This window comes from Cibotium barometz, chromosome 10, assembly GCF_041138505.1.
Source record: "Cibotium barometz isolate CiBa-2024 chromosome 10, ASM4113850v1, whole genome shotgun sequence".
NCBI classification, from domain to species: Eukaryota; Viridiplantae; Streptophyta; class Polypodiopsida; order Cyatheales; family Cibotiaceae; genus Cibotium; species Cibotium barometz.
The window spans coordinates 7,085,665-7,112,955 of NC_141055.1; positions in this window are offsets into that span (position 1 = coordinate 7,085,665).

Genomic DNA, 27,291 nt, shown 5'->3' on the forward strand with positions numbered 1-27,291 from the left:
CTTCTATTTCGGGGAATTTTATTTTGATAAGAAGAGATATTTTTCCATCCAAAAATATCTAAAAACTGAATGACCTTTCTCTAGAACATTTTCTCTCTCTAAGCCAAAATAGGTAGAAACAAGATCTTTTATTATTCTGAAGAGGGGATTGATTACAGGGGAAGATACTGAACATCTTGAGGGCTGGAAAGGAATCTTACAAACTCTTTTATAAAAAAAATCATTTATGCATCTATTTATGCATAAAATTAAATTTAATGAGAATAACACTTTTGTAATAAAAAAAATTCGTTTTGCATCTTTCTATGCATAAAAATCAAATTTAATGAGAATAACACTTTTGTAATTAAAAAAAATTCCTTTATGCATCTTTCTATGCATAAAAATCAAATTTAATGAGAATAACACTTTTGTAATAAAAAAATTCCTTTATGCATCTTTCTATGCATAAAAATCAAATTTAATGAGAATAACACTTTTGTAATAAAAAAATTCCTTTATGCATCTTTCTATGCATAAAAATCAAATTTAATGAGAATAACACTTTTGTAATAAAAAAAACTCCTTTATGCATCTTTCTATGCATAAAAATCAAATTTAATGAGAATAACACTTTTGTAATAAAACAAATTCCTTTATGCATCTTTCTATGCATAAAAATCAAATTTAATGAGAATAACACTTTTGTAATAAAAAAATTTCCTTTATGCATCTTTCTATGCATAAAAATCAAATTTAATGATAATAACACTTTTGTAATTAAAAAAATTCTTTTTTGCATCTTTCTATACATAAAAATCAAATTTAATGAGAATAACACTTTTGTAATAAAAAAATTCCTTTATGCATCTTTCTATGCATATAAATCAAATTTAATAATTAATATCAGTGATATCCATGCATATTCATAGGTGAATATGTACATGGAGTAATTAGAATATTTCTTTTAGATACAAAAATGGTGGGAATTATGATTTTGGAATAACATAAAAATAAACTTTCTTTTCCACAAAATTCTGGAAAATTTTGCCATAACCTCCTTTGTATGGCTGACCATTTCTCATTTTTATCATTCTTTATTTAACTTAAATTAACCGAAATTAGATTTATAGAACTCTACTCTACATAATTTTTGAAATTCAAGAGAGTAAACAATAAAAAGAGGTTAATTAATCCTTTAGTTAATCTTTCTAGGATTGAGAAAGGTTGGAATGTAAAGAGGAGAAGGGGGTGACCTTTTTATCAAAGGCATAGCATTTGAATTCAATTCAACATTTGCAAAACATAAAAATTAAGAAAACCAAAGATTCTTCATTAAACAAGTAAGAAAATTAGCTTACATGGAACTTTTAAGCTCACCTTTGGCTAGAGGGATTGAGGGTTCTACTCTTGTTTGAAGCAAGAGTGGCCACCAATTCACTTTGGAGAGGATTAGGCCAAAAACAATTGAATTATTAAAAAATTCAATGTAGATGGCTCAAGACAGGAGCAGAGTAACAGTGCATAAACACCATTAATCTTTTACAAAGGGGGATGCTTCTATTTATAGGAAAAAGTGAGCCTCTAACCAAGGAAACTAATTCTAGAATTTTCCAGATCAGTTTGGTCAATTTTTGACCATTTTTGGGTCAATTCAGCCTACTTTTTGGATCTAGTTTTGAAATAGGAGAGAGGAGAGATGAAAATATCTCATTTTATTGATTAAAAATTGGGGGTAATGATGAGAAAAAGGTTCCTACTTCATGAGGGGAGATCCCCACACTGAGGTGTCAAAATTAAGTTTTTTTAATTGTTTTCTTTGGTCCTTAGTCCACTCTTCATCTTATGTGAGGATTTACTCATTTTTGGGGGTTTTTCTTTTATTCTTCAATTTATCTCCCCCCTACATTTGGATTAATCTTATTGGTCCATAGGAACCTTAATTGAACCATAATCTAAAAATTTCTAAAAATCTGGACCCTTAGGCTAAGGTCCTTTATACCTATTTTTAATTAATTCCAATTGCACATTGGAAAGTTTTTTTTAAATTTCTATTTTAGGAAAAATCATTTTAAACACTAGGAGGATTTTTATATCCAAAAATATCTCAATTTTGAATTATCTCCCTCTAGACATTTTCTCTCTCCAAGATAAAACAGGGTAAAATAGGATATTTCTTTTATTTTAGAGAGGGGAATAGTTATAAGATCAAAAGGGGAGGTTCTTACACCTGCATACCTCAAAAGCTAGAGGGAGAAATCTTACAGTTGGAAATGAAGCAAGACTTTACCCTAGATGATGAAAGCTTATTTCAAGCTTTAATGAAAGCTCAATTGCAATTAACTTTGGAACAAGTTCTGAGCCTAGTTCTAGCATTTAAGGAACAGTGGAAGGTTGGCAATGTGTTATCAGTTCAGAAAGATGGTGTAGGGGTTCCACCAAAACCATCATAAGTGGAGGATGTTGATATTACAGAGTCCCGGTGCTGGATGTTAAACTTGGAAATGACAATATTAAGGGAGCCTTATTGGATAGAGGTTCAGGTGTCAATATCCCTCCAGAATCAATTTGTAGAAAATTAGGGATTTTTAAATTTGATGATGTACCCTTTTAGGTGAAAATGGCAGATTAGAGGAGGGTACAACTTCTGAGAATTGTCAGAGGGTAGAATTTACTGGTTGCTAGATTGAATTTTGCAGTAAATTTTGTTATTGAAGCTTGAAGAATCAAAAAATCATTATCCCATGATTTTGGGAAGACCCTTGGTTGAGAGCTGCCAAAGTGAAGCAGGATTGGGGAGCTGATCAGATTGTGATAAAAGTAGAGGTAAGAAGAAGCCTAAATTGGACATGGTTTCCAAGAAGACCATACCTAGGGCTTTAAGGTCATTGCTTGTGGAAATAATCAATATGATACCATAACTATAGGAGAATGAGGAAGAAGAACTTTTTAAGAGAAATCCATCTGTGGTGCCTATTTTTGAGGTGGATGTTGAGCAAATCGAGCAACAGTATGTGTTTCAGAAGGAGTACCAGCCAGGACAAACTCCAATTATGTTAGATCAGGAATTGGATCAGAGAATGCAAGAAGAGATTGCATCAAATCAAGATGAGGAAAGAGTAGAAAATACACAGGAAGGCATTGAAGCGGTAATACAAGCTGAAAAAGCTTTTGACATATGTCAAAGACATCAAGGGTCAAAGAAGATGATATGCAGGATTTAAATTTGGGAACACAAGAGGATCCAAGAAATGTAAAAATTAGTATAAATCTGAAAGGACAATTTTAGGAAGTTCTTAAAAGCCTTTTGTTGGAATTCAGGGATATTTTTGCATGGCATTATACAGATATGAAGGGAGTGGATCCAAAATTTTGTCAGCACAAGATCAATTTGAAAAAGGATGTTGTACCTATAGTTCAACAAAGATACAGGATGAACCCAAATTCTACCAATCAATTAAAGAAGGAGATTGATAAGCTTTTGAGAGTGGGCTTTATATATCCTGTACATGCAAGTACTTGGTTGTCACCAATTGTGGTGGTTCCCAAAAATAATGGAAAGATCATGGTATGTGTGAATTATAGAAAGCTGAATGCAGCAACAATTACACATCCTTTTCCACTACCATTCTGTGACACTCTTCTTGATTCAGTGCAGGACATGAGATATACAGTTTTCTTGATAGCATTAGTGGATAAAATCAGATTTTGATGGCACCTAGAGACAGAGATAAGATAGCTTTTGTGATAGAATGGGGAGTCTTTGCCAGTAATGTGATGACATTTGGCTTGAAAAATGTTCCTCCTACATTCTAGGAATGGATATAGTAGGTGTTTGCACCATTTCTTACAACTTTTATGAGAGTTTTTCTGGATGATTTGAGTGTGTTTGGAAAAGTGGTGGATCATATCAACCATCTCAGAATGTGCTTTGAGAAGTGAGAATGTCAGGATTGGCATTAAATTAATCCAAATGTGCATTTGCAGTAAGTAGAGGAATTTTGTTGCGATTATTTCAAAGGATGGGATGGAGATTGATTCAAGGAAAGTTCAACGAATACAGGATGCTGCACCACCAAAGAATGTGAAGCAGCTGGGCAGATTCATTGGACAGGTTAAGTGGCATAACAGGTTTTTGAGATACCTCTCCCATGTTTGTCAACCTTTAAAACAAGATTAACAAAGAAGAAGGTGGCTTTTGTATGGGGGAAGAACAAGAAAAATCATTCACGCTATTGAAAAAGATGTTAGTAGTGGCACCCATTGTGTAGCCTCCTGATTGGAATTTGGAATTTTATATTTTTGTTGACACATCTCACACTGCAGTGGGAGCAATATTGATGCATGAGAAAATCAAAGGTTGGCTTAGACCAATATACTATGCAACTAGATTGTTGGCCACTGCAGAGAAAACTTATTCAGTAAAAACAGAAAGGGAGGCATTGGGAATGATCTATGATTTGAAGAATTTTAGACATTATCTTCTGGAAAATAATGTGGTTTTTCATGTGGATCACCAAGCCCTTCTGTAAATGGTCAACAAACCAGAGTTGTCATGAAGAAGAATGGCAAGGTGGGTACTTCTTTTGCAGGAGTTTGATTACAATGTGGTTCACACTCCTCGGAGAAGTCACATGGCTGTAGATTATCTTAGTATATTGGAAATAGGAGAGAAACCAGATGGAGTGCAAGATGACTTTCCTGATTTTGATATATTTTAGGTTCAGACTTTGGAAATAAAAAATTGGTATGATCAGATGATGACTTTTTGACAGATGGAATGTTTCCTGAATCAATGAGCAAAGACAAAAGATAGAAATTGGCTCTTAGAAGTAGGCCATTTCTGGTTATTGCATGAGTTCTCTATAAGAGAGGAATAGATCAAATAATAAGAAGATGTGTGTCAGATTTTGAGCAATCAGCTGTATTCAAAGAAGCCCATGAAGGGTTGGCTGGAGGTCATTTTTCTAGTGAAATAATAGGCAGGAAGATTTTAAGCAAGATTGTGGTGGCCCTCAGTACTAAAAGATGCTCATGAGTATGCAAAACAATGCATTCATGTCAAAGAGAGGGGAATCCTACTCAATCAAATAGAATGCCTCATCAACGTGTTTTACCATTAGAACCATTTTAGAAATGGGGGATGGATTTTGTGGGGCTAATAAAACCAGTAGCAAGGTTTATAGGCAATAGATACATTCTGGTTGCAATAGATTTTTGTACAAAATGGGTGTAATAGCATTGAAGGATAATAAGGCAACAAGTGTTGCAAAATTTTTGTACAAGAACATTATGACTAGATTTGGATGTCCTATTAAACTTGTTTCAGATCAGGGAGGACATTTTCTTAACGAGGTGATAAAAAATCTCACAACATTGCATTTGATTGTGCATAAGAAGTCAACAGTGTATTATCTAGCTGTACATGGCCAAGCTGAAAGTTCAAACAAAATTCTTTTGAAGAATCTCAAGAAGATTGTGTCAGATAACAGAAGAGATTGGGATCGAGAATTGGATTCTACATTGTGCGCATTTAGGACAGTATTTAAGGTGACGACAGGGTTAACTCCATTGAAGCTTGTGTATGGTTTGGAAGCTGTGCTGCCTATGGAGTTTTTGGTAACTAGTCTTAGAGTAGTAGTAACATACAAGCTCTCACCTGAAGAATCATTGGATTACATATTGGAAAAGCTTTTGGAATTGGAGCAAGACAAAATACAGTCATCCTACATTTCATAAGTGATTTAGAAAAGAATACATGCGTGGGTTAATAGGAATATAAAATTCAAGCTGTTCAAGGAGGGAGATCTGGTAATGTTGTATAATTCAAAGTTAGTAGGTCCACATCCAAGGGAAGCTGAAATTGAGGTATGTGGGCCCATTTTTTATTAATCAAGTGTTGGGTCAAGGCACTTTCTTACTGTCTAACTTGTCAGGAAATCAGTTTCAGAAACTAACTAATGGTTTTAGACTTAAGAAATTTTTTGGACCTAGTCCAGTTGAAAGGGAGATTGGTGTCAGCCTAATAACTCTAGTCGGTATGATGAAGAATGTGTTATATAAAGCGGGAGGAGATTTCATTAAGGATTTAAATGAGGTGAAACCGTATAGAACTCTAGTTAATTATAGTGTGGAGCGTTGTTGATGCAACATCTGCATAGAAAACTTGGGCAAACAGGTGGTCAACGTGCAAAAGCATTTTCTAAGCCTAGACAAAGAAATCGCAGAGGCTTTCATGGATCTTTCCAAGTAGAAAAATATGGTGAGGAGGAGCCCGCACATGGACACGCCACTCTGAGATGATAGTCTGTACGCCCCTTCAGAGGATGAAGCTGTAATGTTGAGGAGCTCAACGTCAAGGCGGAGACATCTGTTGTGTTTCTAGATTCTAAGGTAACTCTAGACCGGGTTGTTGCAAGATCAGGGTGCCCAATTTTGTCCATGCTGGACTGGGACAATGCTTGGAGAGCGAATTTCAGGGGGACAAGGTACTTCAAATGAGATAAAAAAACTAATAAAAAATACACATGCACTTAGATTAACCCAATATAACTTAAATTAATACAAATTAGTCTAGATAATCAAAATTAAACAAAAATACAACGAAATGATTTTAAAATGATCTTTCCATTCTTAGAGTGATCCAATTTTTTTTCCATAGATGCACCATTATAAGTACACTAGTCCCTATAGGCTTTAGATCATTTGCATCAAAATGTAATTTTAAATACTAGATTACTAATATTTATAGGCCTTCTTATAGTCTGGAAGAAATTTGGAAAAGAGATCATTAAAAATCCAACCATTGGATTTGCAATTTTGACTAAACACTACATTCTAATAATGTCTCACTATCTACCACTCTTTTGATCTACAAGATTGAGCATTGTAAGTGGTAGTTATTGTGGGTACAAAAAGTGGCATATATTATAACACTTTAAAGACATTGAAATATTTGAAGAAAATAGACAAATAGCTTAAAATCTTCTCAAAAAATCAAGTTAAGCTCTATATTATGTGAAGATCTAAGGTACAAAGTGGCAACCTCATATGAGTTTATATGTAAAAGATATTAGCATTTTAAAGAATCAGTCCAAATTTGGGATAGGGTGTATACATTGACTTTGTACCTAAGGAAATGAGTACTTTCAACTATCTAATGCTTAATCAGATTATGCAACTATATTTACAACTTTGTATGTGATGTTCCAAAAAGAAACTTGAAAGGAAATTCCTTCGTTAGCTAGGAGAGATAAGCCACTAAAGGTAAATAAATGCCTGTTTTTTAAACTGTTTATATTGGGTGCCTGAGTGGACAAAACTGGGCACCCTGATCCTACAACCACCTGACCTTACAACAATATCAAAGCATAGAGCATGGCTGCACATTGTAGGATTGCTAGATTTTGCTTCTTTGCCCTCGAAATCATGGAGGGGCAATGACCAAGTAAAACACTAGTTTAAGTTTTTACAAACGAGTGATGGATTTATTTCTCCCAATGTCTTTTTTGCATAGGGGACCCCTTGGGCACTATGCAAAAAAGAGCGGGTGGCAACACACTGTCACGCTCATCTAACATCCAATAGGAGTGAAACTTTGTGAGTGGAAGAGTAGACCACTCCCAAAGTTTCACCCCCACCATTGGACATCGTATGGGTGTGATGTCCCACCCTGTCACATCCATTTGGCATCCAATGGGGGTGAAACTATGTGAGTGGAGGGTTAGCAGCCCCATGGATCCACTCGCAAAGCTTCACCTCCATGAGACACCAGATGGGTGTGATGTCCCACCCACTCCCAAACCATTAAGAGAAAGATACAAAATATATGCAGACAAATGAAAAACCAACTCATAATATATATTGGTAGAAGATACAAACTAAGAGAAAGATTCAAAATAAAGCTCCATAGATACAAAAACAACAAGGAGGAGGCTCCAATATCAATTCGGAGACTCTCTAGCTCTCAGGATATCATGTTAGGCAAAGGTCCACCATGGGGGGTCTCCATTCTTTCTATTAACTCATCAAAGTATGAGTTTTACAACAAAAAACTAGATGAGAGTATATAATTGCCTCCTTGCTCCACTCATATTGCACAAACTCAATGGCTCCTTGTGCATTTGACCCTACGCATAGTAGTGATTATCATGTTGTGGGAATAATCCATAATCATGAGTCACATCACACTCAAGGGTGAACTTGGCCTAGTGCACAACAGAATGTAGTAGTCCACCTCCTCCTCATTGCCCTCCTTAGCACGACAACAAAAACATCACCCACCACTGTCAAAATATATGTCAAACAATCATGATCTTCCCCCTCAGATAGTGTGCGAGGATTAAAAGTGGTGGGGGGTAGCCTCCCTCTCAAGCATCAACACCTTATCCAACCAAGAATAAGATAGTGTGCGAGGATTAAAAGTGGTGGGGGGGGTAGCCTCCCTCTCAAGTATCAACACCTTATCCAACCAAGAATAAGCCCACTCTCCCATCTTGCATAGTGAGTAGTCACCATTGATGCATGGCCCGTAAAGGCATGAACAATGCCACGTAAATATGGTGGGGTCATCATAGGATGTGCTCCTGATAGAGTGTAGCCTAAGTGTGCCATCCAATGTCACACAATCTAAAGAAGCACTATCAAGGACACTACTACCAACACACCAAAAGAACCTCCTGACAATGCTAGCATCTCGCCAAGGGAAGGGAGAGGCAACATCAGTGGTCAAATGCACATTGCACCAATCCACTACCTAGTGTGTATCTCAAAAGCACTCACTAGTGATGTCTGAGGGCACATTTGATACATGCACCCGCACCATTGTGCTCTCCCTTTCTATGCCCTATCTTAAAGAAGCTCCAAATCATCTGGCACCTATCATGGGATGCCAAGAATATAGCCAATAGAACAACAATCACTCTTGAATTATGCCCCACATCCATTTTACCATATCCACCACCCTATCCATGTGACCCTACGCTCTCTCAAAAAATCATGACGATGGAAGAAATTCTACACAAAGTGGGTGCTATGAGAGCGATCGTCACTAATGTAAAAGTGATACTCTCTAATGATGATTCTCTCCTTTGGGGTGCTCTCTATGACACCCATTGCTGCCCACTACATCCCGATAACTAATATGCACCATGATGGCCACCTAGACAAGCACACAAGAATGGGAAGTGTTAGATTCATAGACAACAACAATATAAATATCTAAAAGACCATAAATTGAAAATGGTACAATGCCTCAACCAATACTTGATTGCAAAAGTAGTACTCTGATTGAATCTCCTATTGTGGTGCAAAAGTATAATTCTCTACAAAGTCAACCACACAGAGAACTACACCAATAGGAAACCTTGCAAGTTGGCACAAATTGACAGTCCTGCCACTTGGTACCGTGAGCATGATGTATGTAGAAATAGATAGAAGATGTAAATGTGCTCTTGAACTCACCACATGCCAAATTGTGCTCCACTAGATGTAATCTCCTTGACCGTCCATGTGTCACATACTTATATTGTCGCCATGTCACCACCTCAACCACCAAGGAATCTTCCTTGCACAAGTGAAGCATGGCCAAGCTCCCACACAAGGTACATGTCCCCATGACACAAGCTATCCGATAGTAGACGACATCCTTTACTCGCAGGAATAATAGAAAGTGAATAAAATCCCTCGGGCTATAAGGCACCACCCCAGATGCCCAAACAAGCCATGAAAGGCATCATACAAAATCTTAAATCCAACGTGGTACCTATAAAGGCATGTGTCATGCTGCCTCGAGTAGTGCACAAACCAAGGCTGTGGGGCTGATGGTAGGTTCTAACAATATAAAAGGTGGCGATGATAGAAGGTGGGTTCTTTTTGTTTGTTTTGCCGCCGCCGGTTCTCTGAGGCTGGTGATGCCAGAGAGAGTTTTTTTAAAGGGGAGGTTATTTTCAACAACTCTATCTCACACTAAATCAGAAGATGCAGAACATCTTGGAATTAATGTGGGCAAAAGGTACCTTGGATGCATAAGTGTGATGTGGGTGTGCTTTGAACATGTTCCTCATTGGGTCAGTCATGGTTGTGTGATACTAAAAATCGGTGTTATGGTGTAGAGTTTTGCCATGTTCCAAACTTTGTAACCACACTCTATGCCAAGGTGTGAGTAGCTTGGGTGTTTAAGGGGGAGACTATCTTCAACACTCTACTTCATGTTCAATCAATGATGCAAAACATTTTGGAATTAATGTGTGTAAGCCCAAGGGGCCTTGTGTTACAAGTTTTTTTGAAGTTGTGGGTGAGGTGGGAGTGTAGATTTAGTGTGTGGGTGTGTGTGTGTTTGTTGATGTGCCCAGACCCCCTTGTGTACAAGGATCCCATTCACATGCTAATCTCTCATTCTCTCTCTTTTCTTAATTGATCTATTGTGCTTAAAGTTGTTGAACCTATATAATCAAGGTTTTCTACCCAAATATATAATCTACCAATGGAGTTGTGATGTAGAGAAGATGATTTACCCTTTTCCCTCTCTCTCTTCTTGGTATGAATGTGTGTTTTGGGCGAAGCAGGCATTGTTGTCAGATTTCTGGATGAAAGAAGCTCCAAGTGTGGTGTGGCACAAGCTTAATGGCTTGCAACAACAAGAGTCTGAAAGTGTAGCAGTTTTCCTGTGAAAGTTTGAAGACTTATGGAGCAGGTGGTGTGCAGCTCTTGGAAATGAGAGACCCCCTCTCATGTTTAAGAAGAATGCCTTCATTGATGGCTTGGTGACAACGCTAAGGGTGAAGAAGCGGACAGTAGATTTTCAAGAAGCGGTCCGGATTGCGAACGAGAAGGAATGGAAGATGCAAAAACAAAGGGAGCTCAGGATTACGGTGAATGCAGATTTTGTGCCGGTTTTCGAGACCTATGAGGAGCCCCAACAATGGACGAGGGGGATGTACTACACCCCTCCCTGTGACAATGACAACTAGTACAATGAGGATTGAGGAGATCCATGAAGTCCCCAAGGTGGAAGCAGCTCCTTGTGTAGCTCTCATCAAGGATGAAGAAGAAGCAAAGACGGTGCCTATGCCAATCAAAGAGGTGAAGCCCGTGTGGAGGCCTTTGAATCTTGATGTAGCTCTCATCAAGGATGAAGAAGAAGCAAAGACAGTGCCTATGCCAATCAAAGAGGTGAATCCCATGTGGAGGCCTTTGAATCTTGATGTGGATGTCATAAAATCTGGTGGAAGTAGACCGAAGCAAGAGAAGCAAGGGATGTATCAAGTACCTCCGCATGTCTTTGCCAAAATAGAAGAGAGGGAAGAGCCAAAGAACACTATTGCAATTTTGATGGTGGTTGCTGAGGCCAAGATGAAAGAATCTGTTGTGCGGAGCCTACCAAAAAGTGGAAGCTGAAAGTGTTGCCAAAGTTTTCTTGGGCTGATGAGCCTGAGGAGGCTGAGTATCTTGTTGACGAGGTCATGTTTGAAGACGAAGTGGTGGTTCAAGAAGAACAAATGCAAGAAGCAAAGGATGCGGTGGACCCAATTCTTTCCATGGATGAGCATGAAGACGAAGCCAAAAAGGAAGAAAAAGATACAAGAAGGGTGGCCAACGGAGGACCTAGTCTCTACCTCGAATGAGGATGATGAATACCAAGAAGAGGAGGTGCTGGAAGCTGTTGTTGACCCGATGTATGATGGTATGCATGTAGAAGACAAGGGGGGTGGGCAACTTGAGCCTTGATGACAGTTTGATGAATGACCACCAAGATTTGCTTGTTTCAAAGAAAGAGGTATGTGATGGTTAGTATGCTGTGCTTGATGATGAGTTTGTTGATGAAACCAGCAGATCATTAAAGAGGCTTTAACAGAGGAAGATGATGCTTTGTCTTTGGAACCTTCCAAAGATGAAGAAGAAGATGAAGAGTATTGGGGCTTTGATACTCCTCATGTAGACATGGAAGAGATCATGCAAGTGCTTGTAACAAAGCTTTATGCAAGTTGCAAGAGCTCAAGGAAGGGCAACAAGGGCTGATGCTTGTGAAGTTGCAGGACTTGGAGGATGATACCAATTGAGAAAGCTGGGAGACTAAGAGTGCTACTGAGGACACAACACATATGAGAATGGAGATGGAGCTGTTGTTTGCTAAGGTAAAGGCCCAGGTGTGTATGCAAGAAGCTTGGTGGTTAGGCAAGCATAAGAAGATCATGCGAGTGGAATTTGGGGAGAATACTAATGTTGATAATAATTTGAATGAAAGCAATGTATGCATGTTTGTGGATGAGACAGGAAGAGACAAGTGGGTGGTACGAGTGTGTGCGATATTGCTTACATAAAGCAAATTTGAAGCATAATTTGTTTCAAAGCCAGCTAGAACCAGGTGCAGATGAAAATGGACAGATATGTTGGAAGGATTACCAGTGGGGAGAAGAGAGCTGGATTTGTTTTGATCCAGGAGGATGGTGTTGTGTGTTTGCATTGTGGAAGAGCACTGAGTGCTTCCCTTTTGATCCAAGTTGACAGCAGCTGTTTGAGAGCTGCTGGACATAAATGTCCTAGCAGGCTGGGGGTGGAAAAACTATGTTAGGAGTTTTTTGAGTGTGGTTTTCTGGCATATGTACATATAGATGCATGTTCATATAGTACTCGAATGCCCAATACCTCACCCACTAAGGATGACAAGAACCAGTTTTTGTACATAGAAGGAAGGCATTTTGGGTTCTCCCACTTGTGTGTGGGAAGTGTTGAGCAAAATTTAGTGACATATAATGCATGGGTTGAGTTTATGGCAATGGTGCAGAAGGCACAGATAAAACTTTTGTCGATGATGATGACTAACCAGGGGATGGACATGTGCCAAACCAACGAAGTAGTGATGGAGAGGAGTTCCTGGAACAAAAAATGTTGAGGATCAAGCCTTTTTAGCATGTGATGCTGCAGATATGTTGGTTGGAAATGGCGCAAGCATCAATGGTATGATGTTTGGAACACATTGTGGAACACCACCAAAATGTGAGTTGTGTTGGGGTTGTGATCTTGTGAGCATATGTGGAAGAGCAGGAATAGATCAAATCTTTGTAGAGGGCACACACGCAATCGGAGATGTTCATCACCAAATTAAAGCCAAGGGTGTGCATGGGTTGGAACCCAAGGCTTAGAGTATTTTTGAAGGGTGGTGAAAATGGAAACATCGACCAAAGAAATATTTAACGCAGCGGAAGCGTGGTGGGCGTGTGATTTCCAAACTCAGAGCGCCGACTTGGGACTTGCCTGATTCCACCAAAGAATTTTTCAAGGTTCTAACAGTATAAAAGGAGAGGCACTGGCGATGACAGAAGGCGGGTTCTTTTTGTTTGTTTTGCTACCAGTTCTCTGAGGCTGGTGATGCCAGAGAGAGTTTTTTTATGTGTGTGTACATTTTTGAGGTTGCCACCTTTGGCAGAGAGTGGTGTGTTCTTTGTCAAGCCGCAGAGCTAGAAGAGGCGTGTTTCTTTTGTTTTTTTTCTGTGCCGTGAGTGGTTGGGCGCTCCAGGTGTGTGTGTTTTATTTGTTTTGGTTGGCGATGCTAGAAGGGAGTTTTTCATTGGGGTTGCCGCATCTAGTAGCGGGGAGGTTTTAGGTGTTGCTTTGTCGATTGGCGGTTTGGTAGCAAACAAGGAGAGAGAGTGTATTGCTGCCGGCGTCAAAGTTTGTTGTGTTTGGCGCAGTTGGTAGTGCAGCATATGTTTGCTTTGTTGGGGTGCAGCTCGTAGCCAGAGGGTGTGTTGCTCTTGCTAGTATTGCTGCTGTTGCTTGCTGGTGGCGAGTAGAGGTGTGTTGTTAGTTGTATTGCTGCTGTTGCTTTTGCTGGTGGCGAGTAGAGGTGTGTTGCTAGTTGTATTGCTGCCACTGGAGCCAGTGTGTGTTGCTGCCACTAGTGTGAGAGAGCCACAGAGAAAGAGAGAGAGAGCAGAGACTTCCTTGTTGGCTCTCGCTCCAGTCGTAAGGGCGTGCAACAAAGCCTTTGAGGTGCCCAAACCCGAGTGCGAAGCAAACTACATCAATGAGATGAGCAGCTCATATATAGCCAGCCATGGCGGCATGGCCTCAGGCGCATCCAAAACCCCTCCAAGCGACCTCCTCAATACGGCCGTCCTATGAACTCTAATTGGCGCCTTCTGGCGGTCATCGTCTTCTCTAGTGCAATCACTGCTGATGTTGTTGACAATGCTCGGTGGTTCTATCCTTAAAGGGGAGGTTATTTTCAACAACTCTATCTCTCACTAAATCAAAAGATGCAGAACATCTTGGAATTGATGTGGCAAAAGGTACCTTGGATGCATGAGTGTGATGTGGGTGTGCTGTGAACATGTTCCTCATTGGGTCAGTCATGGTTGTGTGATACTAAAAATCGGTGTTATGGTGTAGAGTTTTGCCATGTTCCAAACTTTGTAACCACACTCTATGCCAAGGTGTGAGTAGCTTGGGTGTTTAAGGGGGAGACTATCTTCAACACTCTACTTCATGTTCAATCAATGATGCAAAACATTTTGGAATTAATGTGTGTGAGCCCAAGGGGCCTTGTGTTACAAGTTTTTTTGAAGTTGTGGGTGAGGTGGGAGTGTAGATTTAGTGTGTGGGTGTGTGTGTGTGTGTGTGTCTGTTGATGTGCCTAGACCCCCTTGTGTACAAGGATGCCATTCATATGCTAATCTCTCATTCTCTCTCTTTTCTTAATTGATCTATTGCTTGAAGCTGTTGAACCTATATAATCAAGGTTTTCTACCCATATCTATCATCTACCAATGGAGTTGTGAGAGGTAGAGAAGTTGATGTACCCTTTTCCCTCTCTCTTCTTGGTGTGAATGTGTGTTTTGGGCTCTGTTCTGTGTGTCTGGGTGGTTGGATGAGGGTAGAGAATTGTTGAACTGTGGGTTGTTCTTTGGCAGAATCGGGCGGCGCTCTCAGTTTGGCAATCACACGCTCGCCACGCTTCCGCTACGTTGAAGATTTCTTTGGTCGATGTTTCCATTTCCGCCACCCTTGAAAAATACTCTAAGGTTTTGATTATTGTCACCTATATATTAAAGCCTTGGGTTCCAACCCATGCACACCCTTGGCTTAATATTGGGTTCCAACCCATGCACACCCTTGGCTTAATATTGATGATGAACATCTCCGATTGCGTGTGTGCCCTCTACAAAGATTTGATCTATTCCTGCTCTTCCACATATGCTCACAAGATCGCAACCCCAACACAACTCACATTCTGGTGGTGTTCCACAATGTGTTCCAAACATCATACCATTGATGCTTACACCGTTTCCAACCAACATATTTGCATCAACACATCATCACATTCTAAAAAGGCTTGATCCTCAACATTTTTTATTCCAGCAACTCCTCTCCATCATTGCTTCATTGGTTTGGCACATGTCCACCCCCTGGTTAGTCATCATGATCGACGAAAGTTTTATTTGTGCCTTCTACACCATTGCCATAAAATCAACCCATGCACTATATGTCACTAAATTTCGCTCAACACTTCCCACACACAAGTGGGAGAACCCAAAATGCCTTCCTTCTATGTACAAAAAATGGTTCTTGTCATCCTCAGTGGTGGGTGAGGTATTGGGCATTCTAGTACTATATGAACATGCATCTATATGTACATATGCTAGAAAACCACACTAAAAAAAATCCTAACAGCGGGAAGTTCCCACGTGAAACTACAAGAAAATCATTCATGGCATGAACCGTTTTCAGCAACTTCATACCGTGAAATTATCTCGGTATCAATGCCGTGATTAACGCTGCAATTCACAGGATTACCTTGCCAAAAATAGGTAGCTTTATCCTGACACCTCTAACACCATGGGGTTTGACAAAATTAAGAATTGTGAACATGCAGAAAATTGTTCACACGACGTGAACTAATTCAGATCACTTCATGGCATGAAACATTTTCATTTCACGATGTGAACCATTTTAGAACCCTTCATGGTGTGAACCATTTTCAGTTCATTAGTGAACGAATGGCTTTCATGACATGAACCCTTTTCTCTTCATGGCGTGATTTTTTTTGCAATTTCACGCCTTAATCAAATCCAACTCACGAACCTGGTATTGTCAGATTAAGGCTAAGGAAGTCTTGAGAACATTGAAAATCATAACAAGGTAACGTGGAATTCTGAGTCCAAGGTAAAAAATTTAAACACGTGAAAGTGCAAAAAATCATTCACACAACGTGAATTGTTTTCTGACACTTCACGCCATGAACTGTTCTCTCTGCAATTGCACGGCCTCAGAAACAAGTCAACAGAATCTGACCAAAAATTAATTGGGGTAGCAAAATAGCTTATCAAATCATATTCACATGAACTTGAGGTCTGGAAAGCTCATCAGAGATGACCTCACTCCTGATGACAATAGTGCATCAAATCACCCAGGAGCTTCCTATCATAAGCACTCAATTGAGTGTCCTAAGGAGTCTGACCACTATCAAAACTATTAGTGAAGAATCCATGGAAGAAGGGTTACGATACTCTGGGTTTGGGGAGAGGAGAAACCACCCTCCCCTACCAGATCCAGCAGTATCATTGATATAGCTCGGGGATTTTTTGTTCTCCAAACTGGCAATGATAAAGAAGCACAATCTACGAGCATGGGTCCGTCAACCAGCACTGGGCTTGGTCCAAGGCAAGAAGTACCTATCCAAACTTCAAATTTGAGGCTGTCAAACACTGGCACCCCCTGAATGAGAAGAGACATGGAAAGTGTAGCCAGGACTGGTCAAGTATTCTTCCCAACTTCAAAGGATGTAGAATAAGATCTGAAAAGGATCCAGGTAGAATGACAGCTACGAGAGTTGAGCTTAAGGAAACAAGATCTCGATACTCGAAGGGCTAGAGCCAAACAAAAGGAGATGGGAAGTGTAAACCTACTTCAATCACGGGGTAAAGAGCTAGAAATAGTCATGGACAGAAGTGAGGGAGAAATTCCAAACTTAGAACCCATTAATGAATATCCCAGAGTGGAGGAAGGGTTTGTAAACCTAGATGAAGTGGATAATATACCAATAGAAGTGGGTGAAGTGGAAGACCACCTGTACACCAAAAAGGAGATCAATCATCCCATGTTCATACAGGACATGGAATTCTTAATTCTGCAAAGTCATAAAGAGGCGGTTAATGATGAACCATTCCAGAATGAAGTGGCTAAACCATCCCATAGACTGGAGATGCCTAGAAGAACCAACATAGGAAGAGGACAAGGTCTAGGTAGGGGGGGAAAAATTCCTCAAAGACCAAGGGTGGATCCAACCATAGATCTTAATGCAACCACAAGGAAGGATTTGTTGAATGTGGCTCTGGAAATGGGATGAGGAATGGTCAGGAACTAGGCACTGCTATAGAATCCCGACTCTCCCAAATGAAGCCACACATCATTTCCAAGCTCGTTCAAAAATTCTATGGGGATGGGGATCCTATTCAACATGTAGAGATCTTTGAGTCCACATGCAAAACCTACGGGCTAGTTAGTGATGTAACAATGATTCATGCATTCTCACTGACCCTAGAAAGGGAAAGCACATCAATGGTTCCAAACCCTCAAACCCGAGGATAAGGTTAACTTCACATGAATCAAGAATGTGTTTGTGCCCAGCTTTTCCAAAAGTGGCAACAGATGGAGTCTTGTGGCACAACTGTACAACATCAAACAAAAGGAAATGGAGTTGATCGGCTAAATCACTTAAATTCAAGGTGCAAACTAAGGGAAAGGTTAACGGATGATCAATTATTGCCTTGCTTTCAGAGAGGAGTTAGAGACCACAAGATGCATGACTATCTGGTATTAGCCCGACCGGCTAATCTAGATGCATGTTGTAAACTGGCAATTGAATATGAAGATAATCTGTTGGAATTGCAACAACCAGGAGATGTCAGAATACCTTCGGCACCAAAGACTTCGCGTATTTCGAGTCACCAAGATATTGGAACTCGGAGCAAGCAAGTTAAAAACATGACTGTCAAACTCAGTAATGGCAATACTAGAAAAATTGAAGGTAAATGAGGGAAGAGAAACATCTAGGCAAGGGCATACCCATATTTACCCATGTAGAGAATTGGTGTGGTGCTCTATGCGCAGATTGAATCACACTACCATAGAATAAACATAGTTAGGAGCAAGGTCACTACTCTATTGGCATATTGTGTAAGATTTGGGAATCATGACACCTCCATGTGTAGATATCCAAGGTTCCAAACAGTTGCACAGTTGCCAGCACCTAGAGCTCCATTAGCCTTACCAGCACCACCTGTGCAAATCACTGCACTTACAGGATAGCCAAACTCTTCCTATTTACCTAGGGGGATGTTTTGGGTATGAGACACTTCACCTCTACCCACCACAGGCTAAAATCAACCAAGTATTGATTGAAGAGCCATCAAAAGATATGGATATGGTACGTTAAGTACAACTCAGTGGAGAGTACTATGAGGAAGCTACAGAGATCGCACCAGAAATCTATGTCCTACAAAATAACATGCCAGTACCTGTGTTTCAAACCATGGTACAGTGGAAGGGTAAGAACATTAATGCAAACATGAGGAGAGGACCGCTACAATGTTTTGGTTACGGTGGGCCGCATCGAATCACTGCGTGTCCAAACAAGAATGTGGTTCATAACGCACCAACCCCAATAATTTTCTGCTCCACCCAATGACATGCTAGTACTTACTTGTACTAAATGTGGCATTGATCATTTGATCAAGGATTGTCCCTACCGTGCAAGTGGTTTGACTTCCACTTCTAACCAGGTCGTCATCCGGACCATGAGTGTGTAACCTAGAAATATCACGCCACTCAATGTCCCGACACAAGCCCAGGCCCAATTGGGGAACTAGAGGAAGAACCCAGCAGATGCAACCACTTCCACAACTGGCCAGAGAAGGAGAGTGAAAAAAGTGGGTAAGGGTGACACCAAGGTCATAATCCAAGATGGATCCGAAGAAGATACGATCGACACCAGATCCACCCAATCAAGAGAAGAAGGGGATCAAGTAGTCAAATAAAAAGAGCCTGACCTAGAGATGCAAGGGGAAAGACCATCAACCCCTAAAGGAGTCGAGGAATACCCAAATGCCGAAGAGGAGATAAGGAAGCTCAAAGACACTAGGGCCTTAGTAGAAGAGTGCCAACAACTTCACAAAGCCAACTTAAGGGCTAACTGGGTCAGGGATACAATGTATCCAAGAAACAAACCAACAAGGGAAAGAGAATTGGACGTATCTACTCCAATTCCATAAGAAATGAAAGAGGGATCTCAAGGAAACAAAATGTCAAGAATGTTTGAGGAAGATGCACAGGATGAGTCCATCCATCCATTCCCTAGGGAGGGATACCAGACACATACATGGAAGGAAGATGCACAGGATGAGTCCATCCATCCATTCCCTAGGGAGGGATACGAGACACACACATGGAAGGAACCCTCAATTGCCAAAGAACCCAGAGACATAGGCAGCCTCGCCAGCTATACTGTTCATTTATGTGCAAATGCCATTGGGACAACTGCTACTGCGCAGTTTACCAACATTATGGGCAAACATAAAGGAATGGGTAGAAGGCACACTAAGGCCAGTTGACACTATAGAGGATGTTCTATCACCTCTAGCATGAAGAACCTTAAAACACACAAGGGAAGGAACAACCAGAGTCATCAAGATACCGGTTAATTAATTGGGGTGTTATTACGAAAGTGACGACACCCCAATTAATTAGGGGTATCATGATTGTACCTACAATTAGGGGTATCATGATTAGTGTACCTCCTACTATAGTAACAACACCACAAGCCTGTCCATCCCCTATTGAATGGACACTCATTTCTAGTATGATTGCCTTGACAACAATAAGGTGTCGATGAGGGAAATGATCGCTTATTTCCTCAGCAACCTACTAAGAGTCTATGGTTATGCACACAACACACACTAGGCAAATATGGATCCAACACAAAACAAACATAGCACACAAACCACTAAAAACTATTAGACTGATCGCCTAATAAACAGTGCAAGAACACAATAACTTAACAAACACTCTACCGACCATAACATATGAAACAGAAATGAATACACAAAGACCAGACAAGAAGATGCATGTACAAGAGAGAGAATAAAAATAACGGCATTGATTATATCAACCAAAAAGGAATAATGATACAATCGACAGTAGCTAGCCTTTACAAAGCTCAAGATCCATCCTTTTATACTGCTTGCTTCTTGTAGTATCCTCCATCGGTACTATGATTTTATAGTATCCTTTAGAGCCTCCCTCTCCTATAAATAGAACATGAGTCCTTTGAAAAGGAGGAGGAGAATTTTACTATTCTAGAACTATGCTGAAATAATACTAATATTTACTATTCTCTAAAATTCTCTCCAATTTGTAAGAAATTGGAGCTTCCCTCTTTCTTCAATCCCCATTGGTGGCTCCATCAACATACTAAACCAATTGATTGGTTGGGGGCCTCTACCGTGAACAAAAAATCAAGCAATTTGTAAAGTAAGTGGTGAATTTTGATCTTTTCTATAATTTCTCAATGTTTCTCTCTTCTCAACCCCTCTCAAGCTTGAGAAGCTTAATTGGAATGGTTTTTGAATGCTATTGAAGTAATTAATGAATGATAGTAAAGAATTACATAAATTTCCATTTATGCTAAATTCTAATGGTTTTTATGTAATATCTCTCTCACTCTCAAGAAATGGTCATACTCATGACATATTCTTAATTCAAATGAAGCTTTTCATAAAGCTTTTCCTTAATCCAAGATTAATCTATGCTTAAGACCAAATTAATGGCTTTCCCTATGCTTTTAGTTTATGTATTTCATGAATGTTGATGATTCAATCCATTATGGGTTAATGATCCAATTAGGGATCATTCTAATCATTCCCTTAATGATAAGCTTTATCTTTTAAGATAATTGAGATTTATCAGTCATAGCAGCGAAGCTATGGTAAAATTTTTATAAAAATTACACATAAAATAATTTCATTCAAAGCATGAAAAGAGGACTTCCTACCATATTCTAGGAATTATCATCCTAGATTAATTAAAAGAATTTTATTCTAATCATGGAGATGTGGATGTATGCATGTAGATGTAGATGTATAGATGTGGATGTGAATGTGGAGGTGGATGTATGCATGTAGATGTAGATGTATAGATGTGAATGTGAATGTGGATGTGGATGTATGCATGGAGATGTGGATGTATGCATGTAGATGTAGATGTATAGATGTGGATGTGAATGTGGAGGTGGATGTATGCATGTAGATGTAGATGTATAGATGTGGATGTATAGATGTAGATGTATAGATGTGGATGTGAATGTGGAGGTGGATGTATGCATGTAGATGTAGATGTATAGATGTAGATGTGAATGTGGAGGTGGATGTATGTATGTAGATGTAGATGTATGGATGTGAATGTGAATGTGGATGTGGATGTATGCATGGAGATGTGGATGTATGCATGTAGATGTAGATGTATAGATGTGGATGTGAATGTGGAGGTGGATGTATGCATGTAGATGTAGATGTATAGATGTGAATGTGAATGTGGATGTGGATGTATGCATGGAGATGTGGATGTATAGATGTAGATGTGAATGTGAATGTGGATGTGGATGTATGCATGGAGATGTGGATGTATGCATGTAGATGTATATGTATAGATGTGGATGTGAATGTGGAGGTGGAAGTATGCATGTAGATGTAGATGTATAGATGTGGATGTGAATGTGGAGGTGGATGTATGCATGTAGATGTAGATGTATAGATGTAGATGTGAATGTGGAGGTGGATGTATGCATGTAGATGTAGATGTATGGATGTGAATGTGAATGTGGATGTGGATGTATGCATGGAGATGTGGATGTATGCATGTAGATGTAGATGTATAGATGTGGATGTGAATGTGGAGGTGGATGTATGCATGTAGATGTAGATGTATAGATGTGGATGTGAATGTGAAGGTGGATGTATGCATGTAGATGTAGATGTATGGATGTGAATGTGAATGTGGATGTGGATGTATGCATGGAGATGTGGATGTATGCATGTTGATGTAGATGTATAGATGTGGATGTGAATGTGGAGGTGGATGTATGCATGTAGATGTAGATGTATGGATGTGAATGTGAATGTGGATGTGGATGTATGCATGGAGATGTGGATGTATGCATGTAGATGTAGATGTATGGATGTGAATGTGAATGTGAATGTGGATGTGGATATATGCATGGAGATGTGGATGTATGCATGTAGATGTAGATGTATGGATGGGAATGTAAATGTGGATGTGGATGTATGCATGGAGATGTGGACGTATACATGTAGATGTGGATGTATGGATGTGAATGTGGATGTGGATGTGTATGTATGGATGTATGCATGTAGATGTGGATGTATGAATGTGGATGTGGATGTATGGATGTGAATGTGGATGTGGATGAGAATGTATGGATGTGAATGTGGATGTGTATGTATGGATGTATGCATGTAGATGTGGATGCATGAATGTGGATGTATGGATGTGAATGTGGATGTGTATGTATAGATGTGTATGTATGGATGTATGCATGTAGATGTGGATGTATGCATATAGATGTGGATGTATGGATGTATGCATATAGATGTGGATGTATGGATGTGAATGTGCATGTAGATGTGGATTTATGGATGAGGATGCATGAATGAGCATGTAGATGTGGATGTATGAATATGGATGTGGATGTATGCATGTAGATGTGAATGTATGCATATAAATGTGGATGTATGGATGTGAAAGTACATGTAGATTGGGTTAATGTGGAAAAATGAGAGTTAATATAGAAACTGTATTTGTAAACTGTTTGTAAATGCTGTTTGTAAATGGCTGTTTTATGTCAAGAATGCTGGGGAAGCGTTTTGACCGTCTTGTGATTAAGGTCGTGGAGACCTAACTGATAAAGTTGCAACTGCTGATGGAGAGTCAATGGAGGACGTCTCGCGTAGCAAAAGTCAGCCGAGGTCTTGACCAGCCTCGGTTCGATTAAAATGGTGAGCTTCCGGTACGGTGGATGAGGGACCAAGGAAGCGGCCTATGAGTGAAGCGCTAGGTCACCTACGAAGGATCCTAGAGGGTGCTGACCATACGATCCTCGGGCTCTGGGTTGCCTAGGATACCCACACGTGCGTCGAGGAAGATATTGGAACAAGGAGTAAGAGTTGTTTTCTGAAACCGGGCATGGATCTGGTTGATTGACCTTGCTGGTCTTCAATGGATGAGTCTATGGCTCTTTATATGGATGTGTTGGTTGATCTTGCTGATCTTCAACGGAGGTTTCATCTTGATTTTTATAAGTGATCATATTGTTGACTATTATGGGCTAGGAACTATTGAAAAGGCCCCTGATGAGTGGACAGGTGGTGAGCGTTCTGGTTGCCAATGATGCCATAAATACTCTGATGAAGGAATGATGGGAAATTAAGAATCAACCGGATAATTTGGAAGATTATGATCAGTGAAACTATGGTTCATTAAAGGATTGTTTTAAAATTGGTTGAATTTGTGAAAAAGGCAATTTCATATTGGGTGTGTAAGTGGTGTGACTAGTTTTATTTTTGCATGAACATCCGGCTAGGGGGCCTGGGAACTCTTTTCCCTGGTACCCGAGACAAAAATCAAATTCTAAATTGGATCCCATCACTACAGTGGCTGGGCGGTTGGCTAACCCATGGGATCGGATGGGGTTAGGTTGGACTGATGGATCCATAAATCGAGACTCAATTTCTTTTATTACGATAGATGAAGTCAATCCCGGATAGTAATTGTTCTATGGATAGGAATCAACGGTTGTGCCTCTTGATGGGGAAAAAAGCATTGATCCCAATGATCCAAGTGCAAGTTTCTTCCTTGATCTGACAGAGTATCTTTATAGGTGCAGTCGGATCAGTTTGATCAGTAATGGTCTTAACTACGTTAGAGTAAGAGTTATCCTGGTGGAATCGCCCGTGCTTTCCGGGTAAAGGAAGTTTTTTTTGGGTTCGGTTTTGTAAAAACCGACGGATTAGTCTCTCGTCCGGATATCCGTGGGCGAGGCCCCGAGTGTGGAACTCTGCCCCGCGCAAGATGTGCTACTTCCGCTGCTAGTACCCCGAATCCGTTGCGCGGTGGGGACAGGGATCTCGCAGTTGGTATCAGAGCATTTGGCTAATAAAGATCAACTGAGAAGCCAATTATGTCAAAAATTTATCAAGAAGCACAAAAAGGTTGTAATTGTGTGATATAATTCATACAGTTTGATACTCAAACTGAAAATTCGTAAATTAGTAATTGGGTCTTTAGATGGAAGTTCCACAATTATATAGAATCCCTGACTTGCTTGAGGCCTAGACATGATGGTATTTACCTTATAATTCCAAGGGCCGTGACTACCAGTATATACCGAGAGTATAACTGCAGCTCTTTACTAACAGTATATACAAGTAAATCTAAGACTTGAAATTATAAGCGTTAATGCTATCCAGATGATGATTTCGAATGTGGTTGATATGATTTTTACTTCTGTTTGAGAATTGATGAATTGATTTGGATTCTGATTGAAAAATGATGATTTCGGAAATTTAGTTGAAATATAATAACCTGAACGAAACCACAATGGGGATGAATGGGACAAGTCCCTGTGATGATATTCATAACTGGAATGATGATAATGAGTTCAGCAAATCACTATGAGATTAGTGGATTGTGCTGTCAGATTGCTACTGTTAACACTTGACCGCCGGTAGATCAAGTTAAGGGATGACAAATTGAGAACTTGCTTGACTGAAATTTCCGTGGAGGAATGTTCAGAAGGAAATTTTTCGGTCTAATGGACCATTATCATGTTAAAGATATAAATGATATGATCTGAATGAATTGTTATTTAATGATGAGTTTTATATAAGGATATTTATCCCAGTATTCTGTTGGGTTGACCAGAATATAAGCAACCCCAGAATAAAATTAGATCTTAAGAAAAAGAGTTGTTCTCTACCTTGCGAGATGAGGACATCTCGCACTTTTTTAAGTGGGGTAGAATGTAAGATTCCTCCCTAGCCTTTGAGGTATACAGGAGTAAGAATCTCCCTTTCTGATCTTATAATTATTCCCTCTCTAAAATAAAAGAAAGATTCTGTTTAAAAAAAGGAAGACCCTTTCCCTACAGGAGTCCCAACTGTTTTAAGGATTCAGAACAATGAGTTCAGAAGTGAAAATTGGTGTTTTGGATATCAAGGTTTTGGTCTTCATTCGAGTACGGCCTAAAAGAAGTTCTTTATCTCTTGGGAAGTATAAGAAATTATCCCCCAGACATTGTGAGCCTTATCCTGAGGGTCAAGATTTTTTTAAAATTTTAAATTAAGGTTCCTATGGACCAATAAGATTCATCCAAATGTGTGGAGGAGATAAATGGAAGAAATAAATAAAATCCCCCCAAAAATGAGTAAATACTCACATAAGATAAAGAGTTGACTAAGGACAAGGTTAATAGTTAAAAAAGAGAGATATTTAGAAGAAATGATGCATTTTTGACACCTCAGTATGGGGGAATTTCCCTCATAAATGAGGTGCCTATTTCACTTGTGTAGGAGAGTTTTAAACTCCCAAATAATGAGATATTTTTATCTCTCCTCTCTCTTGTCTCAACTAGATCCAAAAAGTGGACTAAACTAACCCAAAAATGGTCAAAAATTGACCAAACTGATCTAGAAAATTCTAGAATCAGTTGGCTTGGTTAGAGGCTCACTTTCACTCTTGTTTCAAACAAGAGTAGATCCCTCAAACCATCAAGCCAAAGGAAAGCCCTCAAATTCTCCTTGTAAGTTGGAGATTCTTCTCTTTTCTATTTCATTTTATGGTTTTTATGATTTTTGTCTTCTCTAAAATATATATGATGTTAAGCCTCATTGAAAAAAGGCATTCCCCTCTCTTAAATAAGTAGAAAATGTTTGCATTAGAATTATTTAAATACTCTTGGTGAACTTCCAATTAATTTTAGAGAATTAAAAATTGAAAAATGGTCAGCCATACAAATGAGGTTATGGCAAAATTTTATAAAATTATGTAAAAAATGTTTTACTTTTTTTTAATTCAAAAAGAGTAATTCCCATCGTATATGTATTCTTAAAGTGTTATTTTTCATCCTAGGTATAGAAAAGTGCATACTAAAAATATTTTATTAAGAAAGTGTTACTTTCTTTAGAATTAAATTCTATGCATAGAAGGAAGCATATTGAAATTGTTATTTTGATTATAAAAGTGTTATTTTCATCATAAATGATTTTTATGCATAAATGGATGCATAAAAGAAATTCTTTTATATTAAAAGAGTGATTTTCATCATAAATAATTTGTATGCATAAACATATGCAATAAAAGATATTTTTTTTATATTAACAGTGTGATTTTCATCATAAATGATTTTATGCATAAATGGATTCATAAAAGAAATTCTTTTATATTAAAAGAGTGATTTTCATCATAAATGATTTGTATGCATAAATACATGCATAAAAGTTTTTTTTTATTAAAAGTGTGATTTTCATCATAAATGATTTTATGCATAAGTGGATGCATAAAAGAAATTCTTTTATATTAAAAGAGTGATTTTCATCATAAATGATTTGTATGCATAAAAGATATTTTTATATTAAAAGTGTAATTTTCATCATAAATGGATTTTATGCATAAATTAGATGCATAAGAGAAATTCTTTTATTCTAAAAGTGTAATTCCTACTAAATTGGATTTATGCATGGAAAGATGCATAAAGAATTTAATTTAATCCAAAAAGTGTTATTCTCATCAATTTTGATTTTATGCATAGAAAGATGCAAAAAGAATTTTATTTTCAATTCAAAATAGTTATTTTCATCAATTTTGATTTTATGCATAAATAGATACATAAAGAATTTTATTTTTATTCCAAAAGGGTTATTCTTATCAATTTTGATTTTATGCATAAATAGATGCATAAAGAATTTTATTTTTATTCCAAAAGAGTTATTCTTATCAATTTTGATTTTATGCATCAATAGATGCATAAAGAATTTTATTTTTATTCTAAAAGAGTTATTTTCATCAATTTTGATTTTATGCATAAAAAGATGCATAAAGAATTTTATTTTTTTTCCAAAAGAGTTATTCTTATCAATTTTTATTTTATGCATAAATAGATGCATAAAGAATTTTATTTTTAATTCAAAAGAGTTATTTTCATCAATTTTGATTTTATGCATAAATAAATGCATAAAGAATTTT